The sequence below is a fragment of the Phyllobates terribilis genome, unplaced genomic scaffold (assembly GCF_046119375.1).
Source record: "Phyllobates terribilis strain yellow unplaced genomic scaffold, ASM4611937v1 Scaffold_8__6_contigs__length_399053987, whole genome shotgun sequence".
Classification (NCBI taxonomy): Eukaryota; Metazoa; Chordata; class Amphibia; order Anura; family Dendrobatidae; genus Phyllobates; species Phyllobates terribilis.
This window is the reverse complement of record NW_027362768.1, coordinates 269,322,314-269,345,896: the sequence shown is the minus strand read 5'-3', so window position 1 is coordinate 269,345,896 and position 23,583 is coordinate 269,322,314. Positions and strand designations below refer to the sequence as shown.

Here is a 23,583-nt window from a genome sequence, read left to right as displayed (position 1 = left end):
AGTGGTTCTGCAGGTGGGGACCACAGACCACATCTCAGTACCAATGCTTTCTGGCTGATGTTTTGGTCACCTTTGAATGTTGGATGAGCTTTCACACCTATGGTAGCATGAGACAGACTCAACAACCCACAGAAGTTGCTCAGGTAGTTCAGCTCATCCAGGATGGCACATCAATGCGAGCTGTGGCAAGAAGGTTTGCTGTGTCTGTCAGCGTAGTGTCCAGAGGCTGGAGGCGCTACCAGGAGACAGGCTAGTACACCAGGAGACGTGGAGGGGGCCGTAGGAGGGCAAAAACCCAGCAGCAGGACCGCTACCTCTGCCTTTGTGCAAGGAGGAACAGGAGGAGCACTGCCAGAGCCCAGCAAAATGACCTCCAGCAGGCCAGAAATGTGCATGTGTCTGCACAAACTGTTAAAAACCGACTCCATGAGGGTGGTATGAGGGCCTGACGTCCACAGATGGGGGTTGTGCTCACAGCCCAACACCGTGCAGGACGCTTTGCATTTGCCACAGAACACCAGGATGGGCAAAGTCGCCACTGGCGCCCTGTGCTCTTCACAGATGAAAGCAGGTTTACACTGAGCACATGTGACAGACATGACAGCCATCCATGTGCTCGCCAGAGGAAGCCTGACTGCCATTAGGTACTGAGTTGAGATCCTCAGACCCCTTGTGAGACCATATGCTGGTGCGGTTGGCCCTGGGTTCCTCCTAATGCAGGACAATGCCAGACCTCATGAGGCTGGAGTGTGTCAGCAGGTCCTGCAAGATGAAGGCATTGAAGCTATGGACTGGCCCGCCCGTTCCCCAGACCTGAATCCGATTGAGCACATCTGGGACATCATGTCTCACTCCATCCACCAACGTCACGTTGCACCACAGACTGTCTAGGAGTTGGCGGATGCTTTAGTCCAGGTTTGGAGGAGATCCCACAGGAGACCATCCGCAACCTCATCAGGAGCATGCCCAGGAGTTGTAGGGAGGTCATACAGGCACGTGGAGACTGCACACAATACTGAGCCTCATTTTGACTGGTTTTAAGGACATTACATCAAAGTTGGATCAGCCTGTAGTGTGTTTTTCCACTTTAATTTATTTTGGGGGTGACTCCAAACCCAGGCCTCCATTGGTTAATACATTTGATTTCCATTGATGATTTTTGTGTGATTTTGTTGTCAGCACATTCAACTTTGTACAGAACAAAGTATTCAATGAGAATATTTCATTCATTCAGATCTAGGATGTGTTATTTGAGTGCTCCCTTTATTTTTTTGAGCAGTGTATATCAGAATCACTGTGATATATTGAAGCGTTCCAGAGTTATTACCATATAAAGTGACACTGGTCAGAATTATAAAATTTGGCCTGGTCATGAAGGTGAAAACTGGGTTGGGGGGTGAAGGGGTTAAACATGTTTTGTCTCTTACTTGTATAAGCTCGGGCATATAACACATTGTCGAGCATTGCATCATGATCCACACCAAATCGATCAGCTATATCTCGAAGACGATCTGGGCGGCTGCAAACATTATTAAGGAATAATTGTTTCTAGAAATGTACTAATGTTATGACACCAAATGAAATAATAATATAACCAAGGGATGTGTGTTTCGGTCCGAAGCCTCGATAGACTGAGCATGCTCAGTGTGGCGCCATGACGACAAGATGTCCAGGACAAGAGAGAGAGCAAGAGAGAGACACATTCACTAGTACACTCCTATATTATCAGTACATTATACATACAGCGCTCAGCATAAGTCAGTACACCCCCAGTATTCACAGGACGTTATACATACAGCGTTCAGCATAAGTATACCCCCTGTATTCACAGGACGTTATACATACAGCGTTCAGCATAAGTCAGTACACCCCCTGTATTCACAGGACGTTATAAATACAGCGTTCAGCATAAGTACACCCCCTGTATTCACAGGACGTTATACATACAGCGTTCAGCATAAGTCAGTACACCCCCTGTATTCACAGGACGTTATAAATACAGCGCTCAGCATAAGTCAGTACACCCGCTGTATTCACAGTACGTTATACATACAGCGCTCAGCATAAGTCAGTACACCCCCTGTATTCACAGGACGTTATACATACAGCGCTCAGCATAAGTCAGTACACCCCCTGTATTCACAGGACGTTATACATACAGCGCTCAGCATAAGTATACCCCCTGTATTCACAGGACGTTATACATACAGCGCTCAGCATAAGTCAGTACACCCCCTGTATTCACAGTACGTTATACATACAGCGCTCAGCATAAGTCAGTACACCCCCTGTATTCACAGTACGTTATACATACAGCGCTCAGCATAAGTCAGTACACCCCCTGTATTCACAGGACGTTATACATACAGCGTTCAGCATAAGTCAGTACACCCCCTGTATTCACAGGACGTTATACATACAGCGTTCAGCATAAGTCAGTACACCCCCTGTATTCACAGGACGTTATACATACAGCGTTCAGCATAAGTCAGTACACCCCCTGTATTCACAGGACGTTATACATACAGCGCTCAGCATAAGTCCGTACACCCCCTGTATTCACAGTACGTTATACATACAGCGCTCAGCATAAGTCAGTACACCCCCTGTATTCACAGTACGTTATACATACAGCGCTCAGCATAAGTCAGTACACCCCCTGTATTCACAGGACGTTATACATACAGCGTTCAGCATAAGTCAGTACACCCCCTGTATTCACAGGACGTTATACATACAGCGTTCAGCATAAGTCAGTACACCCCCTGTATTCACAGGACGTTATACATACAGCGCTCAGCATAAGTCAGTACACCCCCTGTATTCACAGGACGTTATACATACAGCGTTCAGCATAAGTCAGTACACCCCCTGTATTCTCAGTACGTTATACATACAGCGTTCAGCATAAGTCAGTACACCCCCTGTATTCACAGAACGTTATACATACAGCGTTCAGCATAAGCCAGTACACCCCCTGTATTCACAGGACGTTATACATACAGCGTTCAGCATAAGTCAGTACACCCCCTGTATTCTCAGTACGTTATACATACAGCGTTCAGCATAAGTCAGTACACCCCCTGTATTCACAGTACGTTATACATACAGCGTTCAGCATAAGTACACCCCCTGTATTCACAGTACGTTATACATACAGCGTTCAGCATAAGTCAGTACACCCCCTGTATTCACAGTACGTTATACATACAGCGTTCAGCATAAGTCAGTACACCCCCCTGTATTCTCAGTACGTTATACATACAGCGCTCAGCATAAGTCAGTACACCCCCCTGTATTCTCAGTACGTTATACATACAGCGCTCAGCATAAGTCACTACACCCCCTGTATTCTCAGTACGTTATACATACAGCGTTCAGCATAAGTCAGTACACCCCCTGTATTCACAGGACGTTATACATACAGAGTTCAGCATAAGTCAGTACACCCCCTGTATTCTCAGTACGTTATACATACAGCTTTCAGCATAAGTCAGTACACCCCCTGTATTCACAGAACGTTATACATACAGCGTTCAGCATAAGTCAGTACACCCCCTGTATTCACAGGACGTTATACATACAGCGCTCAGCATAAGTCAGTACACCCCCTGTATTCACAGGACGTTATACATACAGCGTTCAGCATAAGTCAGTACACCCCCTGTATTCTCAGTACGTTATACATACAGCGTTCAGCATAAGTCAGTACACCCCCTGTATTCACAGAACGTTATACATACAGCGTTCAGCATAAGTACACCCCCTGTATTCACAGTACGTTATACATACAGCGTTCAGCATAAGTACACCCCCTGTATTCACAGTACGTTATACATACAGCGTTCAGCATAAGTCAGTACACCCCCTGTATTCACAGTACGTTATACATACAGCGTTCAGCATAAGTCAGTACACCCCCCTGTATTCTCAGTACGTTATACATACAGCGCTCAGCATAAGTCAGTACACCCCCTGTATTCACAGGACGTTATACATACAGCGTTCAGCATAAGTCAGTACACCCCCCTGTATTCTCAGTACGTTATATATACAGCGCTCAGCATAAGTAAGTACACCCCCTGTATTCACAGTACGTTATACATACAGCGCTCAGCATAAGTCAGTACACCCCCTGTATTCACAGGACGTTATACATACAGCGTTCAGCATAAGTCAGTACACCCCCTGTATTCACAGGACGTTATACATACAGCGTTCAGCATAAGTCAGTACACCCCCTGTATTCACAGGACGTTATACATACAGCGCTCAGCATAAGTCAGTACACCCCCTGTATTCACAGGACGTTATACATACAGCGTTCAGCATAAGTCAGTACACCCCCTGTATTCACAGGACGTTATACATACAGCGCTCAGCATAAGTCAGTACACCCCCTGTATTCACAGGACGTTATACATACAGCGTTCAGCATAAGTCAGTACACCCCCTGTATTCACAGGACGTTATACATACAGCGCTCAGCATAAAAGTCAGTACACCCCCTGTATTCACAGGACGTTATACATACAGCGTTCAGCATAAGTCAGTACACCCCCTGTATTCACAGGACGTTATACATACAGCGCTCAGCATAAGTCAGTACACCCCCTGTATTCACAGTACGTTATACATACAGCGTTCAGCATAAGTCAGTACACCCCCTGTATTCACAGTACGTTATACATACAGCGTTCAGCATAAGTCAGTACACCCCCCTGTATTCTCAGTACGTTATACATACAGCGCTCAGCATAAGTCAGTACACCCCCTGTATTCACAGGACGTTATACATACAGCGCTCAGCATAAGTCAGTACACCCCCTGTATTCACAGTACGTTATACATACAGCGTTCAGCATAAGTCAGTACACCCCCCTGTATTCTCAGTACGTTATACATACAGCGCTCAGCATAAGTCAGTACACCCCCTGTATTCACAGGACGTTATACATACAGCGCTCTGCTTAAGTCAGTACACCCCCTGTATTCACAGTACGTTATACATACAGCGTTCAGCATAAGTCAGTACACCCCCCTGTATTCTCAGTACGTTATATATACAGCGCTCAGCATAAGTAAGTACACCCCCTGTATTCACAGTACGTTATACATACAGCGCTCAGCATAAGTCAGTACACCCCCTGTATTCACAGGACGTTATACATACAGCGTTCAGCATAAGTCAGTACACCCCCTGTATTCACAGGACGTTATACATACAGCGTTCAGCATAAGTCAGTACACCCCCTGTATTCACAGAACGTTATACATACAGCGCTCATCATAAGTCAGTACACCCCCTGTATTCACAGGACGCTATACATACAGCGCTCAGCATAAGTAAGTACACCCCCTGTATTCACAGTACGTTATACATACAGCGTTCAGCATAAGTCAGTACACCCCCCTGTATTCTCAGTACGTTATATATACAGCGCTCAGCATAAGTACACCCCCTGTATTCACAGTACGTTATACATACAGCGCTCAGCATAAGTCAGTACACCCCCCTGTACTCTCAGTACATTATATATACAGCGTTCAGCATAAGTAAGTACACCCCCCTGTATTCTCAGCACGTTATATATACAGCGTTCAGCATAAGTAAGTACACCCCCCTGTATTCTCAGTACGTTATATATACAGCGTTCAGCATAAGTAAGTACACCCCCCTGTACTCTCAGTACATTGTATATACAGCGCTCAGCATAAGTAAGTACACCCCCTGTATTCACAGTACGTTATACATACAGCGCTCAGCATAAGTCAGTACACCCCCCTGTACTCTCAGTACATTATATATACAGCGCTCAGCATAAGTAAGTACACCCCCTGTATTCACAGTACGTTATATATACAGCGCTCAGCATAAGTAAGTACACCCCCTGTATTCACAGTACGTTATACATACAGCGCTCAGCATAAGTCAGTACACCCCCTGTATTCACAGGACGTTATACATACAGCGTTCAGCATAAGTCAGTACACCCCCTGTATTCACAGGACGTTATACATACAGCGTTCAGCATAAGTCAGTACACCCCCTGTATTCACAGGACGTTATACATACAGCGCTGAGCATAAGTCAGTACACCCCCTGTATTCACAGGACGTTATACATACAGCGTTCAGCATAAGTCAGTACACCCCCTGTATTCACAGGACGTTATACATACAGCGCTCAGCATAAGTCAGTACACCCCCTGTATTCACAGGACGTTATACATACAGCGTTCAGCATAAGTCAGTACACCCCCTGTATTCACAGGACGTTATACATACAGCGCTCAGCATAAGTCAGTACACCCCCTGTATTCACAGGACGTTATACATACAGCGTTCAGCATAAGTCAGTACACCCCCTGTATTCACAGGACGTTATACATACAGCGCTCAGCATAAGTCAGTACACCCCCTGTATTCACAGTACGTTATACATACAGCGTTAAGCATAAGTCAGTACACCCCCTGTATTCACAGGACGTTATACATACAGCGTTCAGCATAAGTCAGTACACCCCCTGTATTCACAGGACGTTATACATACAGCGCTCAGCATAAGTCAGTACACCCCCTGTATTCACAGGACGTTATACATACAGCGTTCAGCATAAGTCAGTACACCCCCTGTATTCACAGGACGTTATACATACAGCGCTCAGCATAAAAGTCAGTACACCCCCTGTATTCACAGGACGTTATACATACAGCGTTCAGCATAAGTCAGTACACCCCCTGTATTCACAGGACGTTATACATACAGCGCTCAGCATAAGTCAGTACACCCCCTGTATTCACAGTACGTTATACATACAGCGTTCAGCATAAGTCAGTACACCCCCTGTATTCACAGTACGTTATACATACAGCGTTCAGCATAAGTCAGTACACCCCCCTGTATTCTCAGTACGTTATACATACAGCGCTCAGCATAAGTCAGTACACCCCCTGTATTCACAGGACGTTATACATACAGCGCTCAGCATAAGTCAGTACACCCCCTGTATTCACAGTACGTTATACATACAGCGTTCAGCATAAGTCAGTACACCCCCCTGTATTCTCAGTACGTTATACATACAGCGCTCAGCATAAGTCAGTACACCCCCTGTATTCACAGGACGTTATACATACAGCGCTCTGCTTAAGTCAGTACACCCCCTGTATTCACAGTACGTTATACATACAGCGTTCAGCATAAGTCAGTACACCCCCCTGTATTCTCAGTACGTTATATATACAGCGCTCAGCATAAGTAAGTACACCCCCTGTATTCACAGTACGTTATACATACAGCGCTCAGCATAAGTCAGTACACCCCCTGTATTCACAGGACGTTATACATACAGCGTTCAGCATAAGTCAGTACACCCCCTGTATTCACAGGACGTTATACATACAGCGTTCAGCATAAGTCAGTACACCCCCTGTATTCACAGAACGTTATACATACAGCGCTCATCATAAGTCAGTACACCCCCTGTATTCACAGGACGCTATACATACAGCGCTCAGCATAAGTAAGTACACCCCCTGTATTCACAGTACGTTATACATACAGCGTTCAGCATAAGTCAGTACACCCCCCTGTATTCTCAGTACGTTATATATACAGCGCTCAGCATAAGTACACCCCCTGTATTCACAGTACGTTATACATACAGCGCTCAGCATAAGTCAGTACACCCCCCTGTACTCTCAGTACATTATATATACAGCGTTCAGCATAAGTAAGTACACCCCCCTGTATTCTCAGCACGTTATATATACAGCGTTCAGCATAAGTAAGTACACCCCCCTGTATTCTCAGTACGTTATATATACAGCGTTCAGCATAAGTAAGTACACCCCCCTGTACTCTCAGTACATTGTATATACAGCGCTCAGCATAAGTAAGTACACCCCCTGTATTCACAGTACGTTATACATACAGCGCTCAGCATAAGTCAGTACACCCCCCTGTACTCTCAGTACATTATATATACAGCGCTCAGCATAAGTAAGTACACCCCCTGTATTCACAGTACGTTATATATACAGCGCTCAGCATAAGTAAGTACACCCCCTGTATTCACAGTACGTTATACATACAGCGCTCAGCATAAGTCAGTACACCCCCTGTATTCACAGGACGTTATACATACAGCGTTCAGCATAAGTCAGTACACCCCCTGTATTCACAGGACGTTATACATACAGCGTTCAGCATAAGTCAGTACACCCCCTGTATTCACAGGACGTTATACATACAGCGCTGAGCATAAGTCAGTACACCCCCTGTATTCACAGGACGTTATACATACAGCGTTCAGCATAAGTCAGTACACCCCCTGTATTCACAGGACGTTATACATACAGCGCTCAGCATAAGTCAGTACACCCCCTGTATTCACAGGACGTTATACATACAGCGTTCAGCATAAGTCAGTACACCCCCTGTATTCACAGGACGTTATACATACAGCGCTCAGCATAAGTCAGTACACCCCCTGTATTCACAGGACGTTATACATACAGCGTTCAGCATAAGTCAGTACACCCCCTGTATTCACAGGACGTTATACATACAGCGCTCAGCATAAGTCAGTACACCCCCTGTATTCACAGTACGTTATACATACAGCGTTCAGCATAAGTCAGTACACCCCCTGTATTCACAGTACGTTATACATACAGCGTTCAGCATAAGTCAGTACACCCCCCTGTATTCTCAGTACGTTATACATACAGCGCTCAGCATAAGTCAGTACACCCCCTGTATTCACAGGACGTTATACATACAGCGCTCAGCATAAGTCAGTACACCCCCTGTATTCACAGTACGTTATACATACAGCGTTCAGCATAAGTCAGTACACCCCCCTGTATTCTCAGAACGTTATACATACAGCGCTCAGCATAAGTCAGTACACCCCCTGTATTCACAGGACGTTATACATACAGCGCTCAGCATAAGTCAGTACACCCCCTGTATTCACAGTACGTTATACATACAGCGTTCAGCATAAGTCAGTACACCCCCCTGTATTCTCAGTACGTTATATATACAGCGCTCAGCATAAGTAAGTACACCCCCTGTATTCACAGTACGTTATACATACAGCGCTCAGGATAAGTCAGTACACCCCCCTGTACTCTCAGTACATTATATATACAGCGTTCAGCATAAGTAAGTACACCCCCCTGTATTCTCAGCACGTTATATATACAGCGTTCAGCATAAGTAAGTACACCCCCCTGTACTCTCAGTACATTGTATATACAGCGCTCAGCATAAGTAAGTACACCCCCTGTATTCACAGTACGTTATACATACAGCGCTCAGCATAAGTCAGTACACCCCCCTGTACTCTCAGTACATTATATATACAGCGTTCAGCATAAGTAAGTACACCCCCCTGTATTCTCAGCACGTTATATATACAGCGTTCAGCATAAGTAAGTACACCCCCCTGTATTCACAGTACGTTATATATACAGCGTTCAGCATAAGTAAGTACACCCCCCTGTATTCACAGTACGTTATATATACAGCGTTCAGCATAAGTAAGTACACCCCCCTGTATTCTCAGTACGTTATATATACAGCGTTCAGCATAAGTAAGTACACCCCCTGTATTCTCAGTACGTTATATATACGGCGTTCAGCATAAGTAAGTACACCACCTGTATTCTCAGTACGTTATATATACGGCGTTCAGCATAAGTAAGTACACCCCCTGTATTTACAGTACGTTATATATACAGCGTTCAGCATAAGTAAGTACACCCCCTGTATTCACAGTACATTGTATATACAGCGTTCAGCATAAGTAAGTACACCCCCTGTATTCACAGTACGTTATATATACAGCGTTCAGCATAAGTAAGTACACCCCCCTGTATTCACAGGACATTATATATACAGCGTTCAGCATAAGTAAGTACACCCCCTGTATTCTCAGTATGTTATATATACAGCGTTCAGCATAAGTAAGTACACCCCCTGTATTCTCAGTACGTTATATATACGGCGTTCAGCATAAGTAACTACACCCCCTGTATTCACAGTACGTTATATATACAGCGTTCAGCATAAGTAAGTACACCCCCTGTATTCACAATACGTTATATATACAGCGTTCAGCATAAGTAAGTACACCCCCTGTATTCACAGTACATTGTATATACAGCGTTCAGCATAAGTAAGTACACCCCCCTGTATTCTTAGTACGTTATATATACTGCGTTCAGCATAAGTAAGTACACCCCCCTGTATTCACAGTACGTTATATATACAGCGTTCAGCATAACTAAGTACACCCCCTGTATTCACAGTACATTATACATACAGCGTTCAGCATAAGTAAGTACACCCCCTGTATTCTCAGTACATTATACATATAGCGTTCACCATAAGTAAGTACACCCCCTGTATTCTCAGTACATTATACATATAGCGTTCACCATAAGTAAGTACACCCCCTGTATTCTCAGTACGTTATATATACAGCGTTCAGCATAAGTAAGTACACCCCCCTGTACTCTCAGTACGTTATATATACAGCGCTCAGCATAAGTAAGTACACCCCACTGTAATCTCACTACGTTATATATGCAGCATTTAGCATAAGTAAGTACACCCCCCTGTATTCTCAGTACATTATACATACAGAGTTCAGCATAAGTACACCCCCTGTACTCTCAGTACGTTATACATACAGCGTTCAGCATAAGTCAGTACACCCCCTGTATTCACAGGACGTTATACATACAGCGCTCAGCATAAGTCAGTACACCCCCTGTATTCACAGGACGTTATACATACAGCGTTCATCATAAGTCAGTACACCCCCTGTATTCACAGGACGTTATACATACAGCGCTCAGCATAAGTCAGTACACCCCCTGTATTCTCAGTACGTTATATATACAGCGTTCAGCATAAGTAAGTACACCCCCCTGTATTCTCAGTACGTTATATATACAGCGTTCAGCATAAGTAAGTACACCCCCTGTATTCTCAGTACGTTATATATACGGCGTTCAGCATAAGTAAGTACACCCCCTGTATTCTCAGTACGTTATATATACGGCGTTCAGCATAAGTAAGTACACCCCCTGTATTTACAGTACGTTATATATACAGCGTTCAGCATAAGTAAGTACACCCCCTGTATTCACAGTACATTGTATATACAGCGTTCAGCATAAGTAAGTACACCCCCTGTATTCACAGTACGTTATATATACAGCGTTCAGCATAAGTAAGTACACCCCCCTGTATTCACAGTACATTATATATACAGCGTTCAGCATAAGTAAGTACACCCCCCTGTATTCTCAGTATGTTATATATACAGCGTTCAGCATAAGTAAGTACACCCCCTGTATTCTCAGTACGTTATATATACGGCGTTCAGCATAAGTAACTACACCCCCTGTATTCACAGTACGTTATATATACAGCGTTCAGCATAAGTAAGTACACCCCCTGTATTCACAATACGTTATATATACAGCGTTCAGCATAAGTAAGTACACCCCCTGTATTCACAGTACATTGTATATACAGCGTTCAGCATAAGTAAGTACACCCCCCTGTATTCTTAGTACGTTATATATACTGCGTTCAGCATAAGTAAGTACACCCCCCTGTATTCACAGTACGTTATATATACAGCGTTCAGCATAACTAAGTACACCCCCTGTATTCACAGTACATTATACATACAGCGTTCAGCATAAGTAAGTACACCCCCTGTATTCTCAGTACATTATACATATAGCGTTCACCATAAGTAAGTACACCCCCTGTATTCTCAGTACATTATACATATAGCGTTCACCATAAGTAAGTACACCCCCTGTATTCTCAGTACGTTATATATACAGCGTTCAGCATAAGTAAGTACACCCCCCTGTACTCTCAGTACGTTATATATACAGCGCTCAGCATAAGTAAGTACACCCCACTGTAATCTCAGTACGTTATATATGCAGCATTTAGCATAAGTAAGTACACCCCCCTGTATTCTCAGTACATTATACATACAGAGTTCAGCATAAGTACACCCCCTGTACTCTCAGTACGTTATACATACAGCGTTCAGCATAAGTCAGTACACCCCCTGTATTCACAGGACGTTATACATACAGCGTTCAGCATAAGTCAGTACACCCCCTGTATTCACAGGACGTTATACATACAGCGCTCAGCATAAGTCAGTACACCCCCTGTATTCACAGGACGTTATACATACAGCGTTCAGCATAAGTCAGTACACCCCCTGTATTCACAGGACGTTATACATACAGCGCTCAGCATAAGTAAGTACACCCCCTGTATTCACAGTACGTTATACATACAGCGTTCAGCATAAGTCAGTACACCCCCCTGTATTCTCAGTACGTTATATATACAGCGCTCAGCATAAGTACACCCCCTGTATTCACAGTACGTTATACATACAGCGCTCAGCATAAGTCAGTACACCCCCCTGTACTCTCAGTACATTATATATACAGCGTTCAGCATAAGTAAGTACACCCCCCTGTATTCTCAGCACGTTATATATACAGCGTTCAGCATAAGTAAGTACACCCCCCTGTATTCTCAGTACGTTATATATACAGCGTTCAGCATAAGTAAGTACACCCCCCTGTACTCTCAGTACATTGTATATACAGCGCTCAGCATAAGTAAGTACACCCCCTGTATTCACAGTACGTTATACATACAGCGCTCAGCATAAGTCAGTACACCCCCCTGTACTCTCAGTACATTATATATACAGCGTTCAGCATAAGTAAGTACACCCCCCTGTATTCTCAGCACGTTATATATACAGCGTTCAGCATAAGTCAGTACACCCCCCCTGTATTCTCAGTACGTTATATATACAGCGGTCAGCATAAGTAAGTACACCCCCCTGTACTCTCAGTACGTTATATATACAGCGTTCAGCATAAGTCAGTACACCCCCTGTATTCACAGAAAGTTATACATACAGCGCTCATCATGAGTCAGTACACCCCCTGTATTCACAGGACGTTATACATACAGCGCTCAGCATAAGTCAGTACACCCCCTGTATTCACAGTACGTTATACATACAGCGTTCAGCATAAGTCAGTACACCCCCCTGTATTCTCAGTACGTTATATATACAGCGCTCGGCATAAGTCAGTACACCCCCTGTATTCACAGGACGTTATACATACAGCGTTCAGCATAAGTCAGTACACCCCCTGTATTCACAGGACGTTATACATACAGCGCTCAGCATAAGTCAGTACACCCCCTGTATTCACAGGACGTTATACATACAGCGTTCAGCATAAGTCAGTACACCCCCTGTATTCACAGGACGTTATACATACAGCGCTCAGCATAAGTCAGTACACCCCCTGTATTCACAGGACGTTATACATACAGCGTTCAGCATAAGTCAGTACACCCCCTGTATTCACAGGACGTTATACATACAGCGCTCGGCATAAGTCAGTACACCCCCTGTATTCACAGTACGTTATACATACAGCGTTCAGCATAAGTCAGTACACCCCCCTGTATTCTCAGTACGTTATACATACAGCGCTCAGCATAAGTCAGTACACCCCCTGTATTCACAGGACGTTATACATACAGCGCTCAGCATAAGTCAGTACACCCCCTGTATTCACAGTACGTTATACATACAGCGTTCAGCATAAGTCAGTACACCCCCCTGTATTCTCAGTACGTTATACATACAGCGCTCAGCATAAGTCAGTACACCCCCTGTATTCACAGGACGTTATACATACAGCGCTCAGCATAAGTCAGTACACCCCCTGTATTCACAGTACGTTATACATACAGCGTTCAGCATAAGTAAGTACACCCCCTGTATTCACAGTACGTTATACATACAGCGCTCAGCATAAGTCAGTACACCCCCTGTATTCACAGGACGTTATACATACAGCGTTCAGCATAAGTCAGTACACCCCCTGTATTCACAGGACGTTATACATACAGCGTTCAGCATAAGTCAGTACACCCCCTGTATTCACAGGACGTTATACATACAGCGCTCAGCATAAGTCAGTACACCCCCTGTATTCACAGGACGTTATACATACAGCGTTCAGCATAAGTCAGTACACCCCCTGTATTCACAGGACGTTATACATACAGCGCTCAGCATAAGTCAGTACACCCCCTGTATTCACAGGACGTTATACATACAGCGCTCAGCATAAGTCAGTACACCCCCTGTATTCACAGTACGTTATACATACAGCGTTCAGCATAAGTCAGTACACCCCCCTGTATTCTCAGTACGTTATACATACAGCGCTCAGCATAAGTCAGTACACCCCCTGTATTCACAGGACGTTATACATACAGCGCTCAGCATAAGTCAGTACACCCCCTGTATTCACAGTACGTTATACATACAGCGTTCAGCATAAGTCAGTACACCCCCCTGTATTCTCAGTACGTTATATATACAGCGCTCAGCATAAGTAAGTACACCCCCTGTATTCACAGTACGTTATACATACAGCGCTCAGCATAAGTCAGTACACCCCCTGTATTCACAGGACGTTATACATACAGCGTTCAGCATAAGTCAGTACACCCCCTGTATTCACAGGACGTTATACATACAGCGTTCAGCATAAGTCAGTACACCCCCTGTATTCTCAGGACGTTATACATACAGCGCTCAGCATAAGTCACTACACCCCCTGTATTCACAGGACGTTATACATACAGCGTTCAGCATAAGTCAGTACACCCCCTGTATTCACAGGACGTTATACATACAGCGTTCAGCATAAGTCAGTACACCCCCTGTATTCACAGGACGTTATACATACAGCGCTCAGCATAAGTCAGTACACCCCCTGTATTCACAGGACGTTATACATACAGCGTTCAGCATAAGTCAGTACACCCCCTGTATTCACAGGACGTTATACATACAGCGCTCAGCATAAGTCAGTACACCCCCTGTATTCACAGGACGTTATACATACAGCGCTCAGCATAAGTCAGTACACCCCCTGTATTCACAGGACGTTATACATACAGCGCTCAGCATAAGTCAGTACACCCCCTGTATTCACAGTACGTTATACATACAGCGTTCAGCATAAGTCAGTACACCCCCCTGTATTCTCAGTACGTTATACATACAGCGCTCAGCATAAGTCAGTACACCCCCTGTATTCACAGGACGTTATACATACAGCGCTCAGCATAAGTCAGTACACCCCCTGTATTCATAGTACGTTATACATACAGCGTTCAGCATAAGTCAGTACACCCCCCTGTATTCTCAGTACGTTATATATACAGCGCTCAGCATAAGTAAGTACACCCCCTGTATTCACAGTACGTTATACATACAGCGCTCAGCATAAGTCAGTACACCCCCTGTATTCACAGGACGTTATACATACAGCGTTCAGCATAAGTCAGTACACCCCCTGTATTCACAGGACGTTATACATACAGCGTTCAGCATAAGTCAGTACACCCCCTGTATTCACAGGACGTTATACATACAGCGTTCAGCATAAGTCAGTACACCCCCTGTATTCACAGGACGTTATACATACAGCGCTCAGCATAAGTCAGTACACCCCCTGTATTCACAGGACGTTATACATACAGCGTTCAGCATAAGTCAGTACACCCCCTGTATTCACAGGACGTTATACATACAGCGTTCAGCATAAGTCAGTACACCCCCTGTATTCACAGGACGTTATACATACAGCGCTCAGCATAAGTCAGTACACCCCCTGTATTCTCAGTACGTTATACATACAGCGCTCAGGATAAGTCAGTACACCCCCTGTATTCACAGGACGTTATACATACAGCGCTCAGCATAAGTCAGTACACCCCCTGTATTCACAGGACGTTATACATACAGCGCTCAGCATAAGTCAGTACACCCCCTGTATTCACAGTACGTTATACATACAGCGTTCAGCATAAGTCAGTACACCCCCTGTATTCACAGGACGTTATACATACAGCGCTCAGCATAAGTCAGTACACCCCCTGTATTCACAGTACGTTATACATACAGCGTTCAGCATAAGTCAGTACACCCCCCTGTATTCTCAGTACGTTATATATACAGCGCTCGGCATAAGTAAGTACACCCCCTGTATTCACAGTACGTTATACAGACAGCGCTCAGCATAAGTCAGTACACCCCCTGTATTCACAGGACATTATACATACAGCGTTCAGCATAAGTCAGTACACCCCCCTGTATTCTCAGTACGTTATACATACAGCGCTCAGCATAAGTCAGTACACCCCCTGTATTCTCAGTACGTTATACATACAGCGCTCAGCATAAGTCAGTACACCCCCTGTATTCACAGGACGTTATACATACAGCGCTCAGCATAAGTCAGTACACCCCCTGTATTCACAGGACGTTATACATACAGCGTTCAGCATAAGTCAGTACACCCCCTGTATTCACAGGACGTTATACATACAGCGTTCAGCATAAGTCAGTACACCCCCTGTATTCACAGGACGTTATACATACAGCGCTCAGCATAAGTCAGTACACCCCCTGTATTCACAGGACGTTATACATACAGCGTTCAGCATAAGTCAGTACACCCCCTGTATTCACAGGACGTTATACATACAGCGCTCAGCATAAGTCAGTACACCCCCTGTATTCACGGGACGTTATACATACAGCGTTCAGCATAAGTCAGTACACCCCCTGTATTCACAGGACGTTATACATACAGCGCTCAGCATAAGTCAGTACACCCCCTGTATTCACAGGACGTTATACATACAGCGTTCAGCATAAGTCAGTACACCCCCTGTATTCACAGGACGTTATACATACAGCGCTCAGCATAAGTCAGTACACCCCCTGTATTCACAGTACGTTATACATACAGCGTTCAGCATAAGTCAGTACACCCCCCTGTATTCTCAGTACGTTATACATACAGCGCTCAGCATAAGTCAGTACACCCCCTGTATTCACAGGACGTTATACATACAGAGCTCAGCATAAGTCAGTACACCCCCTGTATTCACAGTACGTTATACATACAGCGTTCAGCATAAGTCAGTACACCCCCCTGTATTCTCAGTACGTTATACATACAGCGCTCAGCATAAGTCAGTACACCCCCTGTATTCACAGGACGTTATACATACAGCGCTCAGCATAAGTCAGTACACCCCCTGTATTCACAGTACGTTATACATACAGCGTTCAGCATAAGTAAGTACACCCCCTGTATTCACAGTACGTTATACATACAGCGCTCAGCATAAGTCAGTACACCCCCTGTATTCACAGGACGTTATACATACAGCGTTCAGCATAAGTCAGTACACCCCCTGTATTCACAGGACGTTATACATACAGCGTTCAGCATAAGTCAGTACACCCCCTGTATTCACAGGACGTTATACATACAGCGTTCAGCATAAGTCAGTACACCCCCTGTATTCACAGGACGTTATACATACAGCGTTCAGCATAAGTCAGTACACCCCCTGTATTCACAGGACGTTATACATACAGCGCTCAGCATAAGTCAGTACACCCCCTGTATTCACAGGACGTTATACATACAGCGCTCAGCATAAGTCAGTACACCCCCTGTATTCACAGTACGTTATACATACAGCGTTCAGCATCAGTAAGTACACCCCCTGTATTCACAGTACGTTATACATACAGCGCTCAGCATAAGTCAGTACACCCCCTGTATTCACAGGACGTTATACATACAGCGTTCAGCATAAGTCAGTACACCCCCTGTATTCACAGTACGTTATACATACAGCGTTCAGCATAAGTCAGTACACCCCCTGTATTCACAGGACGTTATACATACAGCGCTCAGCATAAGTCAGTACACCCCCTGTATTCACAGGACGTTATACATACAGCGTTCAGCATAAGTCAGTACACCCCCTGTATTCACAGGACGTTATACATACAGCGCTCAGCATAAGTCAGTACACCCCCTGTATTCACAGGACGTTATACATACAGCGCTCAGCATAAGTCAGTACACCCCCTGTATTCACAGTACGTTATACATACAGCGTTCAGCATAAGTCAGTACACCCCCCTGTATTCTCAGTACGTTATACATACAGCGCTCAGCATAAGTCAGTACACCCCCTGTATTCACAGGACGTTATACATACAGCGCTCAGCATAAGTCAGTACACCCCCTGTATTCACAGTACGTTATACATACAGCGTTCAGCATATCAGTACACCCCCCTGTATTCTCAGTACGTTATATATACAGCGCTCAGCATAAGTAAGTACACCCCCTGTATTCACAGTACGTTATACATACAGCGCTCAGCATAAGTCAGTACACCCCCTGTATTCACAGGACGTTATACATACAGCGTTCAGCATAAGTCAGTACACCCCCTGTATTCACAGGACGTTATACATACAGCGTTCAGCATAAGTCAGTACACCCCCTGTATTCACAGGACGTTATACATACAGCGTTCAGCATAAGTCAGTACACCCCCTGTATTCACAGGACGTTATACATACAGCGCTCAGCATAAGTCAGTACACCCCCTGTATTCACAGGACGTTATACATACAGCGTTCAGCATAAGTCAGTACACCCCCTGTATTCACAGGACGTTATACATACAGCGCTCAGCATAAGTCAGTACACCCCCTGTATTCACAGTACGTTATACATACAGCGTTCAGCATAAGTCAGTACACCCCCTGTATTCACAGTACGTTATACATACAGCGTTCAGCATAAGTCAGTACACCCCCCTGTATTCTCAGTACGTTATACATACAGCGCTCAGCATAAGTCAGTACACCCCCTGTATTCACAGGACGTTATACATACAGCGCTCAGCATAAGTCAGTACACCCCCTGTATTCACAGTACGTTATACATACAGCGTTCAGCATAAGTCAGTACACCCCCCTGTATTCTCAGTACGTTATACATACAGCGCTCAGCATAAGTCAGTACACCCCCTGTATTCACAGGACGTTATACATACAGCGCTCAGCATAAGTCAGTACACCCCCTGTATTCACAGTACGTTATACATACAGCGTTCAGCATAAGTCAGTACACCCCCTGTATTCACAGTACGTTATACATACAGCGTTCAGCATAAGTCAGTACACCCCCCTGTATTCTCAGTACGTTATACATACAGCGCTCAGCATAAGTCAGTACACCCCCTGTATTCACAGGACGTTATACATACAGCGCTCAGCATAAGTCAGTACACCCCCTGTATTCACAGTACGTTATACATACAGCGTTCAGCATAAGTCAGTACACCCCCCTGTATTCTCAGTACGTTATACATACAGCGCTCAGCATAAGTCAGTACACCCCCTGTATTCACAGGACGTTATACATACAGCGCTCAGCATAAGTCAGTACACCCCCTGTATTCACAGTACGTTATATATACAGCGTTCAGCATAAGTAAGTACACCCCCCTGTACTCTCAGTACATTGTATATACAGCGCTCAGCATAAGTAAGTACACCCCCTGTATTCACAGTACGTTATACATACAGCGCTCAGCATAAGTAAGTACACCCCCCTGTACTCTCAGTACATTATATATACAGCGTTCAGCATAAGTAAGTACACCCCCCTGTATTCTCAGCACGTTATATATACAGCGTTCAGCATAAGTCAGTACACCCCCCTGTATTCTCAGTACGTTATATATACAGCGTTCAGCATAAGTAAGTACACCCCCCTGTACTCTCAGTAGGTTATATATACAGCGTTCAGCATAAGTCAGTACAACCCCTGTATTCACAGAACGTTATACATACAGCGCTCATCATAAGTCAGTACACCCCCTGTATTCACAGGACGTTATACATACAGCGCTCAGCATAAGTCAGTACACCCCCTGTATTCACAGTACGTTATACATACAGCGTTCAGCATAAGTCAGTACACCCCCCTGTATTCTCAGTACGTTATATATACAGCGCTCAGCATAAGTAAGTACACCCCCTGTATTCACAGTACGTTATATAAACAGCGCTCAGCATAAGTCAGTACACCCCCTGTATTCACAGGACGTTATACATACAGCGTTCAGCATAAGTCAGTACACCCCCCTGTATTCACAGAACGTTATACATACAGCGTTCAGCATAAGTAAGTACACCCCCCTGTATTCACAGAACGTTATACATACAGCGTTCAGCATAAGTAAGTACACCCCCTGTATTCACAGAACGTTATACATACAGCGTTCAGCATAAGTAAGTACACCCCCCTGTATTCACAGTACGTTATATATACAGCGTTCAGCATAAGTAAGTACACCCCCTGTATTCACAGGACGTTATACATACAGCGTTCAGCATAAGTAAGTACACCCCCTGTATTCTCAGTACGTTATATATACAGCGTTCAGCATAAGTAAGTACACCCCCCTGTATTCTCAGTACGTTATATATACAGCGTTCAGCATAAGTAAGTACACCCCCCTGTATTCTCAGTACGTTATACATACAGCGCTCAGCATAAGTCAGTACACCCCCTGTATTCACAGGACGTTATACATACAGCGCTCAGCATAAGTCAGTACACCCCCTGTATTCACAGTACGTTATACATACAGCGTTCAGCATAAGTAAGTACACCCCCTGTATTCACAGTACGTTATACATACAGCGCTCAGCATAAGTCAGTACACTCCCTGTATTCACAGGACGTTATACATACAGCGTTCAGCATAAGTCAGTACACCCCCTGTATTCACAGGACGTTATACATACAGCGTTCAGCATAAGTCAGTACACCCCCTGTATTCACAGGACGTTATACATACAGCGCTCAGCATAAGTCAGTACACCCCCTGTATTCACAGGACGTTATACATACAGCGTTCAGCATAAGTCAGTACACCCCCTGTATTCACAGGACGTTAAACATACAGCGCTCAGCATAAGTCAGTACACCCCCTGTATTCACAGGACGTTATACATACAGCGCTCAGCATAAGTCAGTACACCCCCTGTATTCACAGTACGTTATACATACAGCGTTCAGCATAAGTCAGTACACCCCCCTGTATTCTCAGTACGTTATACATACAGCGCTCAGCATAAGTCAGTACACCCCCTGTATTCACAGGACGTTATACATACAGCGCTCAGCATAAGTCAGTACACCCCCTGTATTCACAGTACGTTATACATACAGCGTTCAGCATGTCAGTACACCCCCCTGTATTCTCAGTACGTTATATATACAGCGCTCAGCATAAGTAAGTACACCCCCTGTATTCACAGTACGTTATACATACAGCGCTCAGCATAAGTCAGTACACCCCCTGTATTCACAGGACGTTATACATACAGCGTTCAGCATAAGTCAGTACACCCCCTGTATTCACAGGACGTTATACATACAGCGTTCAGCATAAGTCAGTACACCCCCTGTATTCACAGGACGTTATACATACAGCGTTCAGCATAAGTCAGTACACCCCCTGTATTCACAGGACGTTATACATACAGCGCTCAGCATAAGTCAGTACACCCCCTGTATTCACAGGACGTTATACATACAGCGCTCAGCATAAGTCAGTACACCCCCTGTATTCACAGTACGTTATACATACAGCGTTCAGCATAAGTCAGTACACCCCCTGTATTCACAGTACGTTATACATACAGCGTTCAGCATAAGTCAGTACACCCCCCTGTATTCTCAGTACGTTATACATACAGCGCTCAGCATAAGTCAGTACACCCCCTGTATTCACAGGACGTTATACATACAGCGCTCAGCATAAGTCAGTACACCCCCTGTATTCACAGTACGTTATACATACAGCGTTCAGCATAAGTCAGTACACCCCCCTGTATTCTCAGTACGTTATACATACAGCGCTCAGCATAAGTCAGTACACCCCCTGTATTCACAGGACGTTATACATACAGCGCTTAGCATAAGTCAGTACACCCCCTGTATTCACAGTACGTTATACATACAGCGTTCAGCATAAGTCAGTACACCCCCTGTATTCACAGGACGTTATACATACAGCGCTCAGCATAAGTCAGTACACCCCCTGTATTCACAGTACGTTATACATACAGCGTTCAGCATAAGTCAGTACACCCCCTGTATTCACAGTACGTTATACATACAGCGTTCAGCATAAGTCAGTACACCCCCCTGTATTCTCAGTACGTTATACATACAGCGCTCAGCATAAGTCAGTACACCCCCTGTATTCACAGGACGTTATACATACAGCTCTCAGCATAAGTCAGTACACCCCCTGTATTCACAGTACGTTATACATACAGCGTTCAGCATAAGTCAGTACACCCCCCTGTATTCTCAGTACGTTATACATACAGCGCTCAGCATAAGTCAGTACACCCCCTGTATTCACAGGACGTTATACATACAGCGCTCAGCATAAGTCAGTACACCCCCTGTATTCACAGTACGTTATATATACAGCGTTCAGCATAAGTAAGTACACCCCCCTGTACTCTCAGTACATTGTATATACAGCGCTCAGCATAAGTAAGTACACCCCCTGTATTCACAGTACGTTATACATACAGCGCTCAGCATAAGTAAGTACACCCCCCTGTACTCTCAGTACATTATATATACAGCGTTCAGCATAAGTAAGTACACCCCCCTGTATTCTCAGCACGTTATATATACAGCGTTCAGCATAAGTCAGTACACCCCCCTGTATTCTCAGTACGTTATATATACAGCGTTCAGCATAAGTAAGTACACACCCCTGTACTCTCAGTAGGTTATATATACAGCGTTCAGCATAAGTCAGTACAACCCCTGTATTCACAGAACGTTATACATACAGCGCTCATCATAAGTCAGTACACCCCCTGTATTCACAGGACGTTATACATACAGCGCTCAGCATAAGTCAGTACACCCCCTGTATTCACAGTACGTTATACATACAGCGTTCAGCATAAGTCAGTACACCCCCCTGTATTCTCAGTACGTTATATATACAGCGCTCAGCATAAGTAAGTACACCCCCTGTATTCACAGTACGTTATATAAACAGCGCTCAGCATAAGTAAGTACACCCCCCTGTATTCACAGAACGTTATACATACAGCGTTCAGCATAAGTAAGTACACCCCCCTGTATTCACAGAACGTTATACATACAGCGTTCAGCATAAGTAAGTACACCCCCTGTATTCACAGAACGTTATACATACAGCGTTCAGCATAAGTAAGTACACCCCCCTGTATTCACAGTACGTTATATATACAGCGTTCAGCATAAGTAAGTACACCCCCTGTATTCACAGGACGTTATACATACAGCGTTCAGCATAAGTAAGTACACCCCCTGTATTCTCAGTACGTTATATATACAGCGTTCAGCATAAGTAAGTACACCCCCCTGTATTCTCAGTACGTTATATATACAGCGTTCAGCATAAGTAAGTACACCCCCCTGTATTCTCAGTACGTTATATATACAGCGCTCAGCATAAGTAAGTACACCCCCCTGTATTCTCAGTACGTTATATAT

At 44.5% G+C, this 23,583-nt stretch overlaps 1 pseudogene; it reads right to left on the bottom strand.

Moving 5' to 3' along the window:
* Nucleotides 1–10,616, bottom strand: part of LOC141157733 (meiotic recombination protein DMC1/LIM15 homolog) — a 67,909-nt pseudogene extending 57,293 nt beyond the window's left edge.
* Between the last annotated feature and the right edge of the window lie 12,967 nt (nucleotides 10,617–23,583).